A 19573-nucleotide genomic window follows, 5' to 3' on the forward strand; every position below is an offset into this window, starting at 1 on the left:
AAAAAAAAAGTTAAATGGTAGACGGCCTGCAAAGGAGGGAAGATGTAGAGGGCAAAACATCTACTTTTCAATAAAGCCGTTCTATCAAAAAATGAAATCGCTCCATTAACGAGAACTAAATTATTTAAAGGGTCTCCTCCATCATCTGTCTCATCGTTTTGCTAAAGGTCTATTGATTGAAAATGACATTACAAAATTATAGCTAAGAAAGACTCTCTCCCTCTCCTTCACAAGCGTGCGCACACAGGCACAAGAGCCCCCCTTTCTGGAAAGCTCCCTTGGCTACTATTTCTTCAGTTAGCGCTTGTATTTCCAAGGCCTAAGCACCAGCATGAAGTTCCTAGGCATCAGGGAGATGGGGTGCTGGTTTTTTATTTCTTCCCCAGCCCTTTTATTATTTATCAGTGTATTCCACTTTTAAACCAGAGAGTTCAGAGCAGTGTACGTGGTTTATTTCTCCTCCCCAAATGTTATACCCAACAGAACAAAATTTCACAACAGTCTTGTGGAGAAGGGCAGGTAAGAGTGTCCAAGGTACTGAGATAAGTTTCAAAGCTGATGGGAAATACAGGGTGGCTCATTCATGAGCTGATTGAGTAACAGAATGATCGGTCTACCTGCCCACACCACTCCTCCAGTTCTTCCTGCTCTCTGCATTCAAAAAGTTAGAGAAAAAGAGAGCAAAAGGAGAAGTGCAGAGCGGACAGTGGGGGGCTACAGTATCAGAAACATGCCCCTGACCCTCCTGCACCCCCCCTTTCCTTTTAAGAACATAAGAACAGCCCCACTGGATCAGGCCATAGGCCCATCTAGTCCAGCTTCCTGTATCTCACCGCGGCCCCACCAAATGCCCCAGGGAGCACACCAGATAACAAGAGACCTGCAAGGCATTCTGGGAATTGTAGTTAAGAACATAAGAATAGCCCCACTGGATCAGGCCATAGGCCCATCTAGTCCAGCTTCCTGTATCTCACCGCGGCCCCACCAAATGCCCCAGGGAGCACACCAGATAACAAGAGACCTGCAAGGCATTCTGGGAATTGTAGTTAAGAACATAAGAATAGCCCCACTGGATCAGGCCATAGGCCCATCTAGTCCAGCTTCCTGTATCTCACCGCGGCCCCACCAAATGCCCCAGGGACCACACCTGATAACAAGATACCTGCATCCTGGTGCCCTCCCTTGCATCTGACATAACCCATTTCTAAAATCAGGAGGTTGCACGTACACATCATGGCTTGTAACCCGTAATGGATTTTTCCCCCAGAAACTTGTCCAATCCCCTTTTAAAGGCACCCAGGTCAGATGCTGTCACCACATCCTGTGGCAAGGAGTTCCACAGACCAACCACACGCTGAGTAAAGAAATATTACCTTTCGCATCTCTCTATCCACTCTGTCCATCCCCTGCATAATTTTGTATGTATCTTTTCAGAATCGAGTGAGTGGGAACATGAATAGCAGGGGTAGTGGTAGCTGTTGGTGCACTACCAGGTAAGGAGGGGAGAAGCATTCAGCACTCCTTCAGGCAGGCATAGATCTCGGGCTGGTCCCAGAAATACAATGAGCGAGACACAGATAGCAACCTGAGATGATGAGAATTAGGACCAAGTCAGAAATTCTTCACAGAACATTTTTGGTTTGAAGTTCAGGACTTTTGGGACATGTGTGAAAGCATTTGTGAAACCTCGTCTCATACCTGGTTCATCTTTCTTGTTGCTGCAACCTGTTCCACTGTCCTGGCAGTGGTGGTGATCATACTCCTGTGGGGAGGCTGCATCACCCTCACTCCGACAGGCTTCAAGACATCATCACAAAGCCAAATCAGTGTAAAGGCAATGTTTGCTGCCTTCACTCTGCAACCTGTTGGAAGCAGAAATGGTAGCTGCCAGCCAGCACAAAAGCCTGATCACTGCTCCAGTAATTTCAGCCCTTTCCACAACCCTGCCACCCCAAATCACCCTAATTCCCCCAACACATGCCCCTTCACAGTATGAGAAAAGACTGGCAAAGTTGGCAGAGGCAATTCTGCTCAGGTGGTGGCCTCAGGGTGGGATTGGAAGACAAACCTGGCTAACTCAACAATTTAATTGAGCAACACTGCTCCATTGTCTTAATTTCCAATTAAGATTAATGTGGTGATCCACAGGTTATGTCTGTACCTGCCTCAGCAGCTGGCCAAAATCATTCTTCTAGAATAATAAACTTCGGAAGGCTAACAGATGTGTAAAAAGATGAAGGGCTGGAGTTTTCACTTCTCGAACTGCTTTGATAATCAAATTGTTGGGAAATAGGACGCTGGTCCTCTTTGAGGGAACTCAGACATGCTGGAGAAGTGGGGGTACATGAGCAACACTCCCTTCTTGCCCCACCCTACCCAGACTGCTTTCATCACCTACAGAGCACTGAAAATACCTCTCACGCACTTTTCAAAAGGTGATGCTGGGACACGCATCCTTTCCCATGAATCTGCCCCAAAACACTCATTGCTACAGGCATGACTTGATAGTACAATGCTCCTCCTTGCTATATTATGTTAACTTACATTTTAAAGTAAGCACAGCTCAAGGCTTTCCACTGGATTTGGGCATTGCAAAGAGTTCATCCACAACAGCTAGAAAACTGCCTTTTTTGAACATTAAAAACAAGCCAGCCAGCCCGCTAGCCCTGGGATTCTCTAGTTTCCAATAAGCATACACAGAGCCGGGAATCAAAATTCTCCACCAAACACAACACCAGTTCTGCACCTTGTATTGATTATGTAAACTTTTTATTTTAGTTATTCGATGTTAGTTATTTAGATATAGTTATTTAGTTATTCGAACATACCAAGATCCAGGTCAACAGAGCTTGGACATGATGTCCACATGTGGTCTACAAGGACATGAGGTCTGCAAGGACATGATGGCCAGATCACAAAGGATCTCCTCTATGGAGAACTCGTGCAAGGAAAGCGCCCTACAGGTAGACCACAGCTGCGATACAAGGACATCTGCAAGAGGGATCTGAAGGCCTTAGGAGTGGACCTCAACAGGTGGGAAACCCTGGCCTCTGAGCGGCCCGCTTGGAGGCAGGCTGTGCAGCATGGCCTTTCCCAGTTTGAAGAGACACTTGGCCAACAGTCTGAAGCAAAGAGGCAAAGAAGGAAGGCCCATAGCCAGGGAGACAGACCAGGGACAGACTGCACTTGCTCCCAGTGTGGAAGGGATTGTCACTCCCGAATCGGCCTTTTCAGCCACACTAGACGCTGTTCCAGAACCACCATTCAGAGCGCGATACCAGAGTCTTTCGAGACTGAAGGTTGCCAACAGTATTTGATGTATAAATAGCTTTTTAAATTTAAAAACACCACCATAACACCGGCATTCTGTAGGATTACCACCTTAAAATTGACTGATTAGTAAACCTTTCTAAGGGCACAATCCTAACCAACTTTCCAGCAGTGACATAGCCACAATGCAGCCCAAAGTAAGGTAACAAACATGCCTTTACCTTGAGGAGGCCCCCCTGACTGCCTCCCCTCTGCAGGATGCAGTGCACGCCACACTGGCACAGCTATGCTAGCTCTGGAAAGTTGGTTAGGATTGCACCCTAAATTGACTAAACAGAGATTCCAAAATTAATTGGGGCAACACATTTTTTTAAAAAAATATTACCTATTTTTAATGCAAATATTGAAAAATTGGCAGCTAAAGTGTTGGAAGAGGCTTCCCACTTTTCTCCCACACAGGAAAGAATGCCTCTTCTAAGTTATGCACCTATATGTTGCAGCAGTTGTCATTTTAGAAGAAGCATTCCTTCTCCCACACACACACACACACACACACACACACACACACAAAGGAATGCCTCTTCTAAGACGGTGTCTGCTGCCACACACACACTCCCTTAACAGAGTACACTTTCCCCTCCAAAGAGACTGAATGAGTCACAAGCAAATATGTGCAGTTAATTGTTTGACTCATTGATTAAAGCTCATTTGATTCAGTCAAGATTTCTTAAATCTGGTGAAATTCATAAGGCAGCATTAAACATAAAACTATTTTTTTTAAAACTGGAACCCATAAAATAAAATAGTACTAAAATTAGCCAAAGTTATTACAAAAGGTAGAAGGCCACAACTGCAAGACAAATGGAACTGGTCACTTCACTTGTCCACTGTGAGGTCTTCCAACCCCATATTTACAGTCTCTGGCTTTACACACGTCGCAGGATTTTGAACAGGCTACTTCTGCAACCTGGACCTGCAAGGGAACGTGCTCAAACTGAGGTCTTAAAGCAAACTTCTCACTAATGATTAAGGTCTTGCTTAGGAAGCAGACTGAGTCAAGCCACTCGGCAATCTAACTCAGTACAGTCAACACAGGCTGGCAGCAGCTCTCTGAGGTTTCAGATGAGTTTTTTCTGCCATACCTGGAAATGCTGCCCGCCTCCACTGAAACTGGGACCTGCTGCATGCAAAGCACTGAGCTGTGGCCCCTTCCTGCTTTTGAAGCCTAGTGTCAGGAGGAAAAAAAGAAGAAGCACCCAACCCTTTCAGACCTGGAGGGAGGGGATGGAGAAGGAAAAGAAAATGCTGTGTTTTAAGTAAGACGGTGGGGGAAAATATCCGTCCTCTTGTCAGGACCAGCTTGACAAATATGGCCATCAGTGGCACAAGGAAGTAGTTGCAGAGCAGCTGTTAATCAGCGAAACACATCGCAGAACGCTGATGCCAGCACTCATGAAAAAATGCAAGGGCTAATTATGAAGCCATATATCTCACTAAAGAGGCACAGCTCCTCCCGATTCCAGACAGAGCTGTTTCGGAGTGAGGATCCTGGGATGGAACACACACACCAGGCAGGCAGGCACCTCAGCACCAACTTCTGCATCTCCCAAAGTGCTCATCCTCTTCCAATTCCCTTTTCCCAGGCCTGAGAATTGCTGTTTTTAATAGCATTTGTTCTTTGACACCACTGAGACCAGACAGCAGAAGAGAGGGAGCTCTGCAGATTTCTTCCCCTTGCTGCTGCCTAAAGTTTCATAAACTGCTGCTGATATAATGACAAAGGGCTTGTAGCTCAGTGGTAGAGTCCCACCTTTACACACAGAAGGTTCTGGGTTCAGTCCCAGCGGCATGTCTGGGAAAGAGCAAGTCAACCTGTGCGTCTGGACTACGCTGCTTCAGGCTGCATGATGAAGAATGCCCCTTACTTTCCTAAACTGTATATAGCATGCCGTCCTGGCAGAGAGAAAGCCAGGCAAGACTTCTTCAGCCTTGAAATGCTTGTTTTCCATCTGCAAGGATTTTGTTATGCTTGGCCTAGAACCAGTAGAGTACAGGCACAGTTTGGGAAAGATAGGCCTGAAGTCTAACTAGCTCCGTTACCACAAAGACAGCTTCTTATGGTGATGTTAACCTGCTGTTGTTAATTCTCTGTACCAGATAGAGGTATATGGCCAATGGAATCAGGCTCTCAACTTCCAGGTGGAGCATTGAAACTGAGCTCCTGCAGTTTACAAGCATGTGTAAATTCAGAGCGATAAAATTTGTGGGTCTTTTTCTGATTATTATTATAAATAAATATTATTTCTTTCTTTCCAGATCTCCTTTTATAAAAGCCTGACAAACCTAGGTGGGTCCCAATAGATTGCTGTTTTAAAAAAAGTGGGTCCTGGTGCTAAAGTTTGGGAACTACTGAACTAGAGTAGTGTTTCTCAAACTGTGGGTCTGGACCCACTAGGTGGGTCGCAAGCCAATTTCAGGTGGATCTCCATTTCAATATTTTATTTTTAATATATTAGACTTGATGGTATGTGACTGCATTTGGGGAAATGTTAAAGATCTGTACTTTTAACAGGCTACTCTGTATATGCTTTTAACAATGATAGTAAATGGGACTCACTCCTGGGTAAGTGTGGGTAGGATTGCAGCCTAGGATTGTTAAACATTTTACTGCTTGATGATGTCACTTCCAATTATGACATCACTTCTGGTGGGTCCTGACATGTTCTCATTCTAAAAAGTGGGTCTTGGTGCTAAAAGTTTGAGAACCACTGAACTAGAGTTTTAGTTGATTAATTCAGTGGCAGCTGAGAGTTGATGACTATCTTCCGTCAATTTTCTCTGTTAAAGTAAGTTACCTTATGTTTCCTTCAATTGCTCAAAAATTCAAATGCTTGCCAACCTGCAGCTTTATTTAAATGATCTGCTGAAAGTTAGGTGATTAATCAACAAAAATATCTTCTTCCAGCTGATAAACTGACCATCAACCACCAGTAGTACTACTCTTTGTATATTCATTCAATGTTTTTGAACTAGATACGCTAGTGGACCATCATGAATCCTGTGGCAATGAGTACTGCTTCTTAATATCTGCCCAGCATTACATATATGCAACAGGGACCAAATACATACACCTGTGGGCTGGGCAGAAATGGGTGAAGCACCACCTGGAAACGTTGCCCTTCCAGCTGACTGCCTCCTAAGCCTGCTAGCTATCAGTTGCAGCAGTCCAGTCAGGCAACAGGCTGTTAAAAGCTACTTTGTTCACCGAAGCGAGTAAAAAAAGTGCCTCCAGGTGACCAAGAAATGTCACTATACAAAAGCTGATTGAGAACATAAAATAATCTCTGCTGAATCACACAAAAAGCAGGAAACAGTCATGCCTGCCTCCAACCGCCGTTTGCCTCCAACACATGGCACCCCAACATGAAGATCTATATATTTTCATAAGTAATAAGATATAGTAGAGTAGCTACAGTAGCTGGAGAGACTGAAGAACTATGAAGATTATAGGTCAATCACTCTGTCTCTCAGAATGACCTTAACCTACCTCTCAGGGCTGTTGTGTGGATAGACAGTGGGGGAACCTACACTGCAGAAACAAAATTTATTAAAACAGCAGCAAGAAAATAGCTTCCTTGTTAGATCAGACCAGCAGTTCATCTAAGCCGCTGTTCATCTTGCTGCCTCTGAGAGAAGTAGCACACGAAGGAACCAGCCCTCCCCATGCTGATATTCTGAGGCAGGGGCAGGCATGGATGTTCTGCTCTTAGCTATCAGGGTGGACCTGTAAAACAGAGATTTACCCAGCTCCTCAAAAGAACTTCAGACAAGCTCCCATTTAATCCAGCATCTTTGTTTTTTGCACAACGGCCTCCAAGAAAGCCTCCAAGAAAGTCCATAGGCAGGAGACAAGAGTACAGTACTCCTCTAATATCTGCTCAACTTTAAGACAAAATTAACAAGGTAAAAATCTGTGCAGGTTGGCTAGCCAACTTTTTCTTGGCTCTCAAGATTTTGTGGCTCTGTTTTAGATGTCCACTATTATATAAGAAGGACCAACTATAAATTATTTTTCCTTGGCATGTGGGGGGGAGGCTAATTTAGATATACTTTAATCTTGGCTTAGCACCAGAGTATGTATGCTTTCCACATCCTGCCCAGGACTGTTAATCATGTAGTTTCGAAACATTTTTCATTTTGAAGTTACAATACTGGCCGCCCCAACAGAACCCTAAATTTCCAAATTGGTTCATATCTCCCAAGTCAACCAATAACAGCTGCTAGGTTACACAGAGCTCTTTTTCTGGCTCGAAGGCATTCTCCTTTTTCCCTGCAGTGTACTGCAAGACTTGAAAGACTGCTGTCCCACCTTACCAGCCTTACCTGTCGGACCAAAAAAATCATATTTGATCTTTTGAGAGTCTTTATTGGCTAACAAACATGATCAATTCCAAAGAGTGAAAAGCAAGAAGTGAATCCCCAAATGAACTTGATTTTCAGTTATTTGTGGAGCTTTAGAAGAAGTAACATGAAGAACTTTAAAAAAAGTAAAGATCTGGAAAACTGTAAAAAAACAACAACAGAAGAATGATAGAAGGGTAGAGGAGAAGAAAAAATGTGTTTATTCAGCAGTGTTTCATGCTGAGGTGTGAACGAACATCTCAGAATGGTCCCCCAGAAATTAACATTAAATTTGTGGAAGAGAGTCACATTGTGCTGAAAATCTGGCAGAATCATCTGGAAGCAAGTCCTGTTGTGCTAAGTGAGACTTACTTCTGAGTAAACATGCATAGGATTCAACTTGCAGAAGTACTCATGTTTAGCACGAAGCCGCAGACACAAAGAATGCTGTAGAACCAGAAAGTCTAAGAGATTTATTCTGGCACGAGACCACTTTGGGCAAGCAAGTCCACAGAAGCTCATGCTGCAAGAAACCTGTGAACCCTTAAGGGTCACAGAAGGATGCTTCTTCTTACGCATGCCAAGAGAAGACTCAGTCAACCAGTGTTTGGAAAAAGAGCAAACAAACCAAAAGAAGGATCACTGAACAAATGACTGAATGAATGATGCATACACAGGCAGGTGAAGGGCCCAGTTCACAATCTCCACCGCAGTGCTTTAGCAAAAAAAGAGTGGGGGGGGAGGAAGCACCAAAAGGACCTGAAGAAGAAATAACCTTGGGAAGGACTGGAGAGGCAGCAGCCCATGCAAAGAGCTAGTGCTCCCCCTAGCCACAGCCTGGGGGAAAGACGGCCTCTGTCACCCAGTCTTCGTCGAAGCGAACGCAGCCCAAATTAAGTGTTTTCACTCGGCAGAAATGAAATGTTTTGCAAGATGAAACAGAAAGAAAATTGTGGTTTTAGGTAATTACTGGTTGGCATTTACATATCACAGGCTGGTTCAACACCTATTCATTTTCCTCTTTTATTTTCAATTTTTTAAAATTGCTCATTAAGTCTAACATATGACAGGGACAGGAGAAGGTAGGGGGGAAAATTATTCTCCTTTTTTGGTCTATGTTTTATTATAAAGTGCGACAAAATTCCCAGATCTGCTTTAAATACAGTTATCTATAGTTTTCGCAGACATACACTGCTGAATCTGCTTACGGTTATATGTTAAGGAAGGGGAGATGACACCTTCCCTTCTCAAATAAAAAACCTATACAGAAGAGGAAAAGGAACAGAAATTTTCTACCCTTGGGGGGCCAGTGCTAGGGGCATGTTTCTCTAATAAGGGACCAAAAATCCAGCTTGCTCCAGCAGTCTAGAGGTAGGAGTAGCAAGAAGCAAGAAGAACAAAATATCCAACACTGCACCATCCATTACCAAAAATATCCAATTACTGCACCATCCATTACCATCCAAGCAACATAAAAAGCCTGTCCTTCACCACAAGCCTGAGCATTATATTTACCCTCAGAAGTCTTCCTCCAAATCCTCATAACTTCTGACATTAGGCAGGAAGTGACTGCAGATAGGGCATTCTTAGTTGTGGCACCCTCTATCTGAAACTTTTCCCGCAAAAAGGCTCAACTGGTGACAAATCTCCTTTCTGTCACCGTAAGATGGAATGACCTTAAGTTGGAATGAAGGAGCACATGGATGGCCAAAGATGTAAACAGGATGCTCAATGAGGCAGGTTTTGGATTCAGCAAGATGATGCTTATAGCCCTGGAGTTGGAGCTGACACATGTGTGATTGCCATTAGAGAGCGGCATCAATAGGAGGCAAGATGCATGTGTGAACACGCAATCACTGACCAAAACAAAACCATCACACCAGGCACAGTTACTAGCCAATCTGACCTGTCCATATCATTACTTACCAATTAAAGGTAATTTATCCATTCTACACCTCCCTTCCTTAACTACTTGCAATGCGATCCTGCACATGCTTACTCAAAAGTAAGTCTCACTGAACTTAATGAGATTTACTTCCAAGTAAGCATACCTATGCCTGCAGTTTTAGGGCCCAGTCCTATCTAACTTTCCAGCACCAGTGCAGCCACAATGCAGCCCCAACATAAGGAGAAAAGCATCCTCTTACATTGAGGAGGCCTCTGTGACTGCCTCCCCACCAAAGGTTGCAGCACACGCCCTATTGGCATGGCTGCACCAACACTGGAAAATTGGATAGGATTGGGCCCTTATACGTTTATTAGCTCAGCATTTTTTTTCAGATGTGCAACTCCTTAAACAGCATAGAAATTAAAAAGTGGGGTTCTTCCCTCCCCTCTTCTACAAACAGTTATCCTATGTTAAAGTACATAAAATATCCCTGATAGAAGTGTGCAGACGCTGACATGATAGTCTCATATATTTTAAGGTCTATTGTGCAAATATGTAGTTGGGGAATTCTAAAGCAGGCCATTATTGACCCAAGTCTCTCTTAAAACACTTTGATATATATAATGTGGGGGGAGAAAACGAGCCCTCGTTGAAAGAAACAACTTTGCAGAGTAGCTGCGTTTCAAAGTGAAATATCTCTGCCCATCTTCAGTTTTTATTGGCCTAGGATAGGATATAAAGGATTGATTGTCAAAAATCTCCCTTTGGGAAGAAAAATGAAAGAAAGGGGAGAGAAAAGCTTTTCATTCTGACCAATTCAGAGGCAAACCAGAAAATCTTGGTGGCAGCAAGTACAGTCTACCAGCCCTCAAGTCCGCACATACATCGCATATGTTTCTAAAACGTGCCTGGTCCAGAGCTGAAAAAAGATATATTAACATTTTTGGCCTTCCAGTGTTCAAAAGGAGTTAATAATGAGCACATCCTGTGAAATCCTTGCAAGAGTCCTGCATGATGTGTATTATTATCCCCATGCTGTAGATGGAGAAGACTGAGACCAAGAGGGAGTGGCTTAGCTAAGGACACCTAGTGAGAATTCTGACAGAGGTGAGATCCCGATTTGCAGCTCAGTTTCTTAGCCTGTAGCTAAACCACCTAGAATCTGCAATAGATTAAAGCGTTTTTAGTTGGCTTAAAGGGCACCCTTGACGAATCAGGCAGCAGATTTTTAAAAAAATAATATTATTTGCTTTAAAATGTTTACTAAAACTGCCAGGGAAAAATGCTTCTTTAGATTATGCATTCCCCTTCTCTCTCACCCAAGAGGAAATGTTTTTTCTAAAGTGACACCTGCTATGACACACACCTATGCATCATTAGGAGGCAAATATGGGTGGGTGAGTGGGGCCATTTTAGAAGAGGCATTCCCATTTTGCTCTCAGCACGAGAGAAAGCCTCTTCTCTTGCTGTGACATATCCCTGTACCATCTAAAAAACATGAAAACATGTATTTTTAATCACAATTATTTAGTATGATTTGCCACACAACTCTATGCACGTTTACTCAGTAAACTTGACTGTGCTCAGTGGGGTTTATCAGGTAAGCATGCACAGGACTGTAGTCTTAACTGATTAACAGATTGTTTAATTTCATTACATCAACTAAGATTTTGTTAATCAAGTGTGTGCGCTATACATATAGGGTTAGATGAATTATTTCCAACTCCTGGCCATCAGTATCAGATTTCTGAGCATCCAAGCAACTGTAGATTAAAAACAAAAATAAAACCCAGCTGCTTTCTGGGTTTATATTCTGGCACTAGGATTCGGCAGATTGTAGTCCTGAATGCAGAAATCCACTTTCCTAAACTCCTTAGATTTGCTTTAAGATAATTAGCAGATGTCTAGTCCTTATGGCTGACACAAGAGTCTTGAGATTGAGTAGGTGACAGCTGCCAAAATCTCAGGTGGCCGAATAATATTTCCAAGGGTTCAACAGGTGTGGGGTTTCAAGCCTTCCAAAGCTCCTGACCCTTGCCCATAAAAAAAACCAAAACTTTTAAAAGAAAGAGTTATGCAGATATAGCAAATGACAAAAAAGAAAAACTACATGACACAGACAGGTCACAATCTAGCTTCTCTTGGTACGGAATTTGACTTAGCACATAATTTGATTTTACTGATTTTACTGATTCACCCTCCATGCAAATATCAGCTCAGAGAGCAAAGCAGAGCTGTTAAACCCACAGAAGGTGCCAAAATGCTGAGCTGACTCACTCAAAAAAAAATGCAGTGACGACATACCCAATATGCTTGTTTGAGAACAAGTGATATCATCTTGGCAATTCCTGGGCTAAAAATACAGGGCCTAGAATCATGCAGCAGTACATGCAGGCACTCCCAGTAATTTCTCTCTTTCCCCTGGGGAACATAAGAACAGCCCCACTGGATCAGGCCATAGGCCCATCTAGTCCAGCTTCCTGTATCTCACAGCAGCCCACCAAATGCCCCAGGGAGCACACCAGATAACAAGAGACCTGCATCCTGGTGCCCTCCCTTGCATCTGGCATTCTGACATAGCCCATTTCTAAAATCAGGAGGTTGCACATACACATCATGGCTTGTAACCCATAATGGATTTTTCCTCCAGAACTTGTCCAATCCCCTTTTAAAGGCATCCAAGCCAGATGCCGTCACCACATCCTGCGGCAAGGAGTTCCACAGACCAACCACACGCTGAGTAAAGAAATATTATCTTTTGTCTGTCCTAACTCTCCCAACACTCAATTTTAGTTGATGTCCCCTGGTTCTGGTGTTATGTGAGAGTGTAAAGAGCATCTCTCTATCCACTTTATCCTTCCCTTGCATAATTTTGTATGTCTCAATCATGTCTCCTCTCAGGCGTCTCTTTTCTAGGCTGAAGAGGCCCAAACACCATAGCCTTTTCTCATAAGGAAGGTGCCCCAGCCCTGTAATCATCTTAGTCGCTCTCTTTTGCACCTTTTCCATTTGCACTATGTCCTTTTTAAGATGTGGCGACCAGAACTGGACACAATACGCCAGGTGTGGCCTTACCATCGATTTGTACAACGGCATTATAATATTAGCTGTTTTGTTCTCAATACCTTTTCTAATGATCCCAAGCATAGAATTGGCCTTCTTTACTGCTGCCGCACATTGGGTCGACACTTTCATTGAGCTGTCCACCACCACCCCAAGATCTCTCTCCTGATCTGTCACAGACAGCTCAGAACCCATTAACCTATATGTGAAGTTTTGATTTTTTGCCCCAATGTACATGACTTTACACTTACTGACATTGAAGCGCATCTGCCATTTTGCTGCCCATTCTGCCAGTTTGGAGAGATCCTTCTGGAGCACCTCACACTTCTGGTCTTCACCACTTGGAAAAGTTTGGTGTCCTCTGCAAGCTTTGCCACTTCACTGCTCAACCCTGTCTCCAGGTCTCCAGAGATCCTTGGTGCACACCACTTTTCACCTCCCTCCATTGTGAAAATTGCCCATTAACACCCACTCTCTGTTTCCTGGTCTTCAACCAGGTCTCAATGCAGGAGAGGACCTGCCCTCTAATTCCCTGACTCTGGAGTTTTTTCAGTAGCCTTTGGTGAGGGACCGTGTCAAACGCCTTCTGAAAGTCCAGATATATAATGTCCACGGGTTCTCCCACATCCACATGCCTGTTGACCTTTTCAAAGAATTCTAAAAGGTTTGTGAGGCAAGACTTACCATTACAGAAGCCAGGCTGATTCTCCCTTAGCAAGGCCTGTTCATCTATGTGTGCAGATAACCCATAGTGCAACCCATAGTGCAACCTATCCCAAGGTTTCCCTTTGCCCTGATTATAAGTCATGTTGTACAACAATGGACAACGTACAGAACCCCCCCCCCCAAGGTTTTCTATGCAGCCCATAAACATACTAAATCCAATCATGCATCTAGAATGGCCCCAAGAATTTAATTTTTTAAATTTAGTTTCAAGTCCTCAGAAGGGTTAGACATGGTATTCTGGGCGCTTCTAACCCCATCACTCCAAATGAATGATACTTGCCCCCATGGAGAGAGGATGATCCAACATATCATCCAATGCAATCCTCTGGAAAGTTCTCTTGCTTGAGCCCCACTCCAGGCACCCAACATTTCTTAGGTTGGCACAGCCAGGCCCTATCCCTAACCTCCAATAATGTGTTCAAATGCCAGGTTGGGGCCTCTCAGTGCTAGTGGCCCATTTGTGCCCATGTCTCAACTCTCCCTCTGAAGCTGTGCAGCAGCCAACTCCAAAACAATACAAGGTAGAATGAAATACTGGCAGGCAGGACTGTCGGAGGCACCATAAATAGTCCGTGAATGAATGGACTCCTTCAGGTTCCCACGGGGGCCATCCGGCATCTTTTATGGCCATTACGTTCACTATTTTTATAAACCAAAGACCTGTCATGATAATCTCATCGGGAAATAGGGGGGGGGGAAGGACGATGATTCCACCCAGGCAGCAACTGGCTTTGACCAGAAAAATTAGAAGCTTCCTCTTCCAACCACTCGAGATCGGGTTTGGATGCAGATTGGGGCAAAGTCCTTGCTCACAACTGGCCCAAGGCAGCATGCCAAGTGCTGTCCCCCTAGCCTGGTGACATCCAAGGTTCTGCTGGTCGAAGAGGAAGTGGGGAGGAGAGAAAAGATGTCTAAGCCCACCACTTTTCCTCTTCTCACACAAAAGAGAATTAGTTTGTGGAATTTGCTGCCACAAGACGTGGCATGGCGTGGCTGAGGGGATGGCTACTGCCTTGGATGATTTTAAAAGCAGACTACCCAAATCCACGGAGGTCAAGTCTGTCACTGGCTACTCATCTTGATGGACAGGTGACATCCTGCCCCCCCCCCCCCGCTTCAGAGCCAATATACCTCTGAATGCCTACTGCAGAGGCAAAATGGAGAGGCGGGAAGCACTTTCCTCTCCCGCTCGCAGGCTACCTAGAGGCAAAAGGATGCTGGACTGAGTGGTCCTTTGGTCTGACCCAGCCGGGTTTTTCTTTCATTCTTACATTTTCAGGAAAACATTAGTCTAAGAAAGAAGATACTGCAATTGAAAGAAAACACACACACAGACACACTAAGAAAACCCTGTGCACAGAGCAACATTGCCTGGTAGCGGTTTTATTTCTTTCCTTTTTTTCATTTTCCTCAAACCTTGAAGCAGTCAGCACATGTCAAGCAATATTACAATTACAGTTTTTACCTACTTAAAAATTAATAACCAATTATCTTCTTCAGGGAGGGAAGAGGAAGGCAGAGGTACTCCACCTACTCAAGGAGCAATGTAGAGTATCAGCATATTAAAAACAGGCACTGCATGTTTAGGGGAGCACAACTGCCTTGCTACCAAGATTCACCTCAGGTGAGCCATGGTTTTCAACACTGCAAAAAAGCCAAGTGGAATGGGGGAAAGCTACATGCAGAGGGAGAGCCCAAATTGGGAGGAGCTGGTTGAACAACAGCTCCACCCCAATGGATGGAGGGGAAGTGAAACAATGGAGCCTGGGTGTGGCATACTGAAGTCCCACCCAATGGCCAGAGCAAGCCGCATCACAGAGAGCTGGTGGGGTACATCTTTTGCACACAAAAGGTTAACATGGATCTCAGGCAACAGGGTTAGAATGGGGAAGACCTCGATCCAAAACATCCAAGGATTCCCCTGTACTTTGGGGGAAGCTCAAAAAAATTAACAAGAATCAAGGACGATTTCTCCACTTTAGTTCCCCAAAACTAAACTAGAAGTCTGCAACCAGAGAACTGGCTGGTATGTTTAAGTCAATACGCTAAACCCTCAATTTGACAGGCCTTGATTTAGCGAACTTTGGAAAGAACGGACGTTTTCTGCTCCATCAAAAACTAGTCATGTTTTGTGCATTCATGTCTCTGTTGACTTAAAAGCATTTGGATTTAAAGGACTTCTGGCATTTGGATTTAAAGGACACCCCTTCCCTCCACTCGTCTGTTAAATTAAAGGTTCACACTGTATATGAAATTGCCTCTGCCTGCCCCCTTCAGCCACTTTCCCCTGGTGTTCCAGGTCTCCACACCAACAAACTTCAGTTAGTCCAGTCCTGAAACCGGAAACAAAGCTAGTCCAGTCTTTAGACCCTATGCAAGTTCAGTTCAGTTCAGTAAGACCTTTATTGGCATAAAATACAGAGAAAGAACAAAACAAAACAGAAATATACAAAGACAACACAACATAAGCATAAACATCAGTCACTACCCAGAGTCCCAGGGCTCTGCCTGGCTATTACCCCAGATAAAAAGGAAGCAACACTATCCAGAGTCTCAGAATCAGGTGTGGAAAGGAGAGACTGAAGCATGATTGAATCCTCCCAGCCCTGCATCCTAGCTAACAATGGGCCTAGATATTTCTTGCGTGATGCATCATGTAGCGGGCAGTAAAAAAAGGTATGTATTAAAGTCTCAACGCAATCCCTACCACACTTGCATTTCCTCTCTGAGTAGGGGATACCGCTGAACCTGCCAGTTAATAAGGCAGATGGAAGAGCGTTACACCTTGCCAGTGTGAAAGCTCTCCGGGCCTGTGGGCACACCAGGTGGTAAAAGAAGGAGGCCGGCTTCCCAAAACAGACTGGAATATGGAGATGGAGTGGAGAACATGTGGTTCTGGCGGCACTAAACAGCTCTTGTTGTTCGATATCAAGAATTTGACCTATGCAAGGTTTCAACCTAAGACAAACTGACAACCCTCCCTTCTCTCACTACTACCCAACAAGAGGGTACAATGCTGGTGACCATTCCTGTGCTGTCACACCAGCTCAGCCGATTGATGTCAAGGACTTCACCCACCTAAGCACCATATAATCAAGAGAGCCTCGCAGTGTCCGTTTGGCTCGTAAGCAGGTTCCAAGCACTGGTTCCCAGTCCTTGAAAAGTTTCCATCCTTCCACCAGAATACTATTTTATTTTTGCTTGTATCAGAGCACCTTCACTAAAAGGTTTCCATTTTATTTTATTTTTTTGCTGGAACTGGGGCACGCCGTGTTCTTTCGTACCCCACCCATCAATGGTAACCCAATTTGAATGCCTCCAAGCTCTGTCTAGAGAACTGCTGGAGAAAAATCAACGCTTTTTATCTTAAGGATTATGGATTGCTGCTTGGCTGAGTACCCTTTTATAATAATAAAAAAAAATGCAAACACCCCCACAATTTTCTCCATTATTTTCTCTTTCTCCCCCTGCACAACAAAATCTTGCATTTTAGGGGTTGAAGGAGGCAAGCCAACTCTCCTATCCACCCCGCCTTTCCTGCAAGACAAGCTCTTGCTAACTTTGCCTTGTCCGCTCTTTTTAAACCACCCAAAGATTTATTAACATTTACTGTAAAAACAAATAAAATAAATGCTGAACTAAGAACGCAGTGAGGTAAAGCCTTGCCTGGCTCGGACCATTTATCTGAGGAAATCCAATTAGCACTCGAGTGGCAAAGATACCTGGAAAAGAGCTCCCAATCAAATCAAAAATGATACAAAAACATTACCCTGATGTCTAAAAAGTCTACATTTGAAACATTTAAAGCAATAAATGCCCTTTTATTGAGTCTTTTCCCTATTTCATTATGGCCCAAATTAGCCAAATGTACTTTTTTCTTCCAGTGCTGTGCTTGTTTTTCTAGATTTTTTTCCCCTTCAACTTATCTTTTTTTAAAAATATATAATCTGAGTTTCTAAACCAAATGCTTTCCTTCTTTTTCTTGCCAAGTTTTAGCACTCCAGAGAAAATAGCAATTGTTGTTTGTTTTCTACTTAAAAATACAAAGGAATAAGGTTTCTTTCTGCAAAAGCAATAAGAAGGCTGAGGACAAATAACCACAAAGCACCACAGAAACAGAGATACTTTCTGGCAATAATAATAATGCATCAGAGATTAAAGAAAATTAAATTTTCTTTAAAATTAAATTAAACTCAATTAAAGAAAATTCATAAGAGTTTTAGCCAATTAATTGATTTTATTTATTCTATATAAGAATAAAACATACTGGGGGGGGAAGGTATGCTCAATTTTTTTAGAGGAAATTTGCACATATCACAGCAGGCACCATCCTAGAAGAGGCATTCTCTCCTGCAAGTAGAAGCAGAAACTGCATGTTTTACAGATGATGCACAAACATCACAGCAGGTGCTAACTTGGATACGTATATTCCCTCCTATCCTGAGATAAAAGGAGGAATGCCTCTTCCAAGATGGCCCCTGCCACCCATATTTTTTGGATTTCAAAAGATTCCAGATGGTGTGTATACGTGGCCACATGAGGTGTCTTGGAAGAGGCATTTCCACCTGCTATGCAATAGACACAATGCCTCTTCTAAAGTGGTCCCTGCCGCCCACATTTTTTGTCATTCCGAAGACAAGAAAGCATACCCTTTTTTAGATTATATGCAGTCAGGCTGCAGCAGGAGGCAACTCTCTCCTGCTGTACGATCAATGCCGGAATGCCCCTGCTAAGGTGGGGGCATCTGTTACATGCAGAGATTTTAGTGCATTAAATAAATATGCAGCAAAATAGTGCAGACTGTGCTTCCTATAGCAACTTTGCTTATTCAATTGTATGCCTTTAGTCAGAAAAATCTGATTCTGCTACTTACAGAGAGCGAAGCAGGTAAAGCAGAGTAGAGATTTCAAGGCAAGGCAGCGTATCTAGGCTATATTGTGCCATACACTACATGTTTGAAGGAACTATATTTTCTAGCACCATGATATAAAGGGTTGGAATACTGAACTAGGAACCAGCACTAGGCCCAAGTTTAGATCCTGGGGAACACTGGGTTCAAAGCCCCACTCGGCCATAAAGCTCACTGAGTGACCCTGGATCAGTTGCTCTCAGCCCATCCTACTTCATATGGTTGTTGAGTCAACAAAAAAAATAGGACAGGTAAGAGAATCATGAGTATAGTACTGAGAGTCCTGGGGGAAGACCTGGATTGAATAAATCAGTTTTGGTGATGGTCACTCATGCTTCATCAAGACCATGTTACTGTGATGGGCTAATCACAGAAGACTGTCAGACTCTTACAGAATGTACCATCTAAACTCCTAACAGCCACCAAGTCTCAAGTTCTTGTTATGCCGATGATGCTCCAAGCTGCACTGAATGCTGATTGGTGCAATTCAAGATGCTAGTTTATTGACTTTTTATTTTAAAAAAATGGGAAGCTATACAAATTAATATTTAAAGATTTGTGGGCTGTGTAAATGGATGTAGTGGTGATGATGGGGCCACTCCTGCCTCTGGGTGCGAAAGAGACAGAGATCATGTAAATATACCTGATTTTTGAGACACTTTGCTTTCCAGACAGTGGATGCAAATCCTGACAACAGGTTGCTCAGAAGCTCAGTAAGGGCAGCCAGCCAGCGAATACGCCGATTTGTGTCATCCCCCCCCCAAAGAAATACCCATAAAGATATAAGAACAGTCCTGGTGAATGTGGCCAGAGGCCCATTGAATCCAGCATGCTGTCTGACAGTTGCCAACCAACCATCTCTGGGAAACCCAGAAGCAAGAGGGAAAGGCATTGTCATATTTGTCTTCCACTACTGTCATACAAAGGCATATTTCTGGTGAACCTAAAGGTAGAATACAGACATAATGAGTAGTAGCTATTGATACACTTGTCCTTTATGAATTTGTCTAATCTCCTTTTAAAGCGACCAAAACATCCTGTGGTCATGAATTCCACAGGCTAATTAAACACTGCATAAAGGGGTACTACCCTTTTGTTCAACTTGTCAATCAATTTTCTTGGATGATTCCTGACTCCCGTCTTGTAAAAAAGGGAGAAAAAAACCCTTTATAGCATGTGTATGTCAATTGCCTTTCCCTGCCTCTGAAGACAGTACAGCTGTTGCACAGACAAGGAACTGGGAGGAGGAAATGAAAGGTCCCATATTGGATGGTAGGGATTGTTTGCAAGTCTTCTGAACATGCCTTGGCGCCAGT

The 19573-nt window shown here is 43.6% G+C and overlaps 1 protein-coding gene across 1 annotated transcript in view; it reads right to left on the reverse strand.

Annotated features, from left to right (window-relative positions):
* PEX14 (peroxisomal biogenesis factor 14) overlaps positions 1–19573 on the reverse strand; it is a 121392-nt gene that overhangs the window by 65398 nt on the left and 36421 nt on the right. The gene's annotated exons all lie outside the window — the stretch shown is intronic.

This window comes from Tiliqua scincoides, chromosome 9, assembly GCF_035046505.1.
Source record: "Tiliqua scincoides isolate rTilSci1 chromosome 9, rTilSci1.hap2, whole genome shotgun sequence".
NCBI lineage: Eukaryota > Metazoa > Chordata > Lepidosauria > Squamata > Scincidae > Tiliqua > Tiliqua scincoides.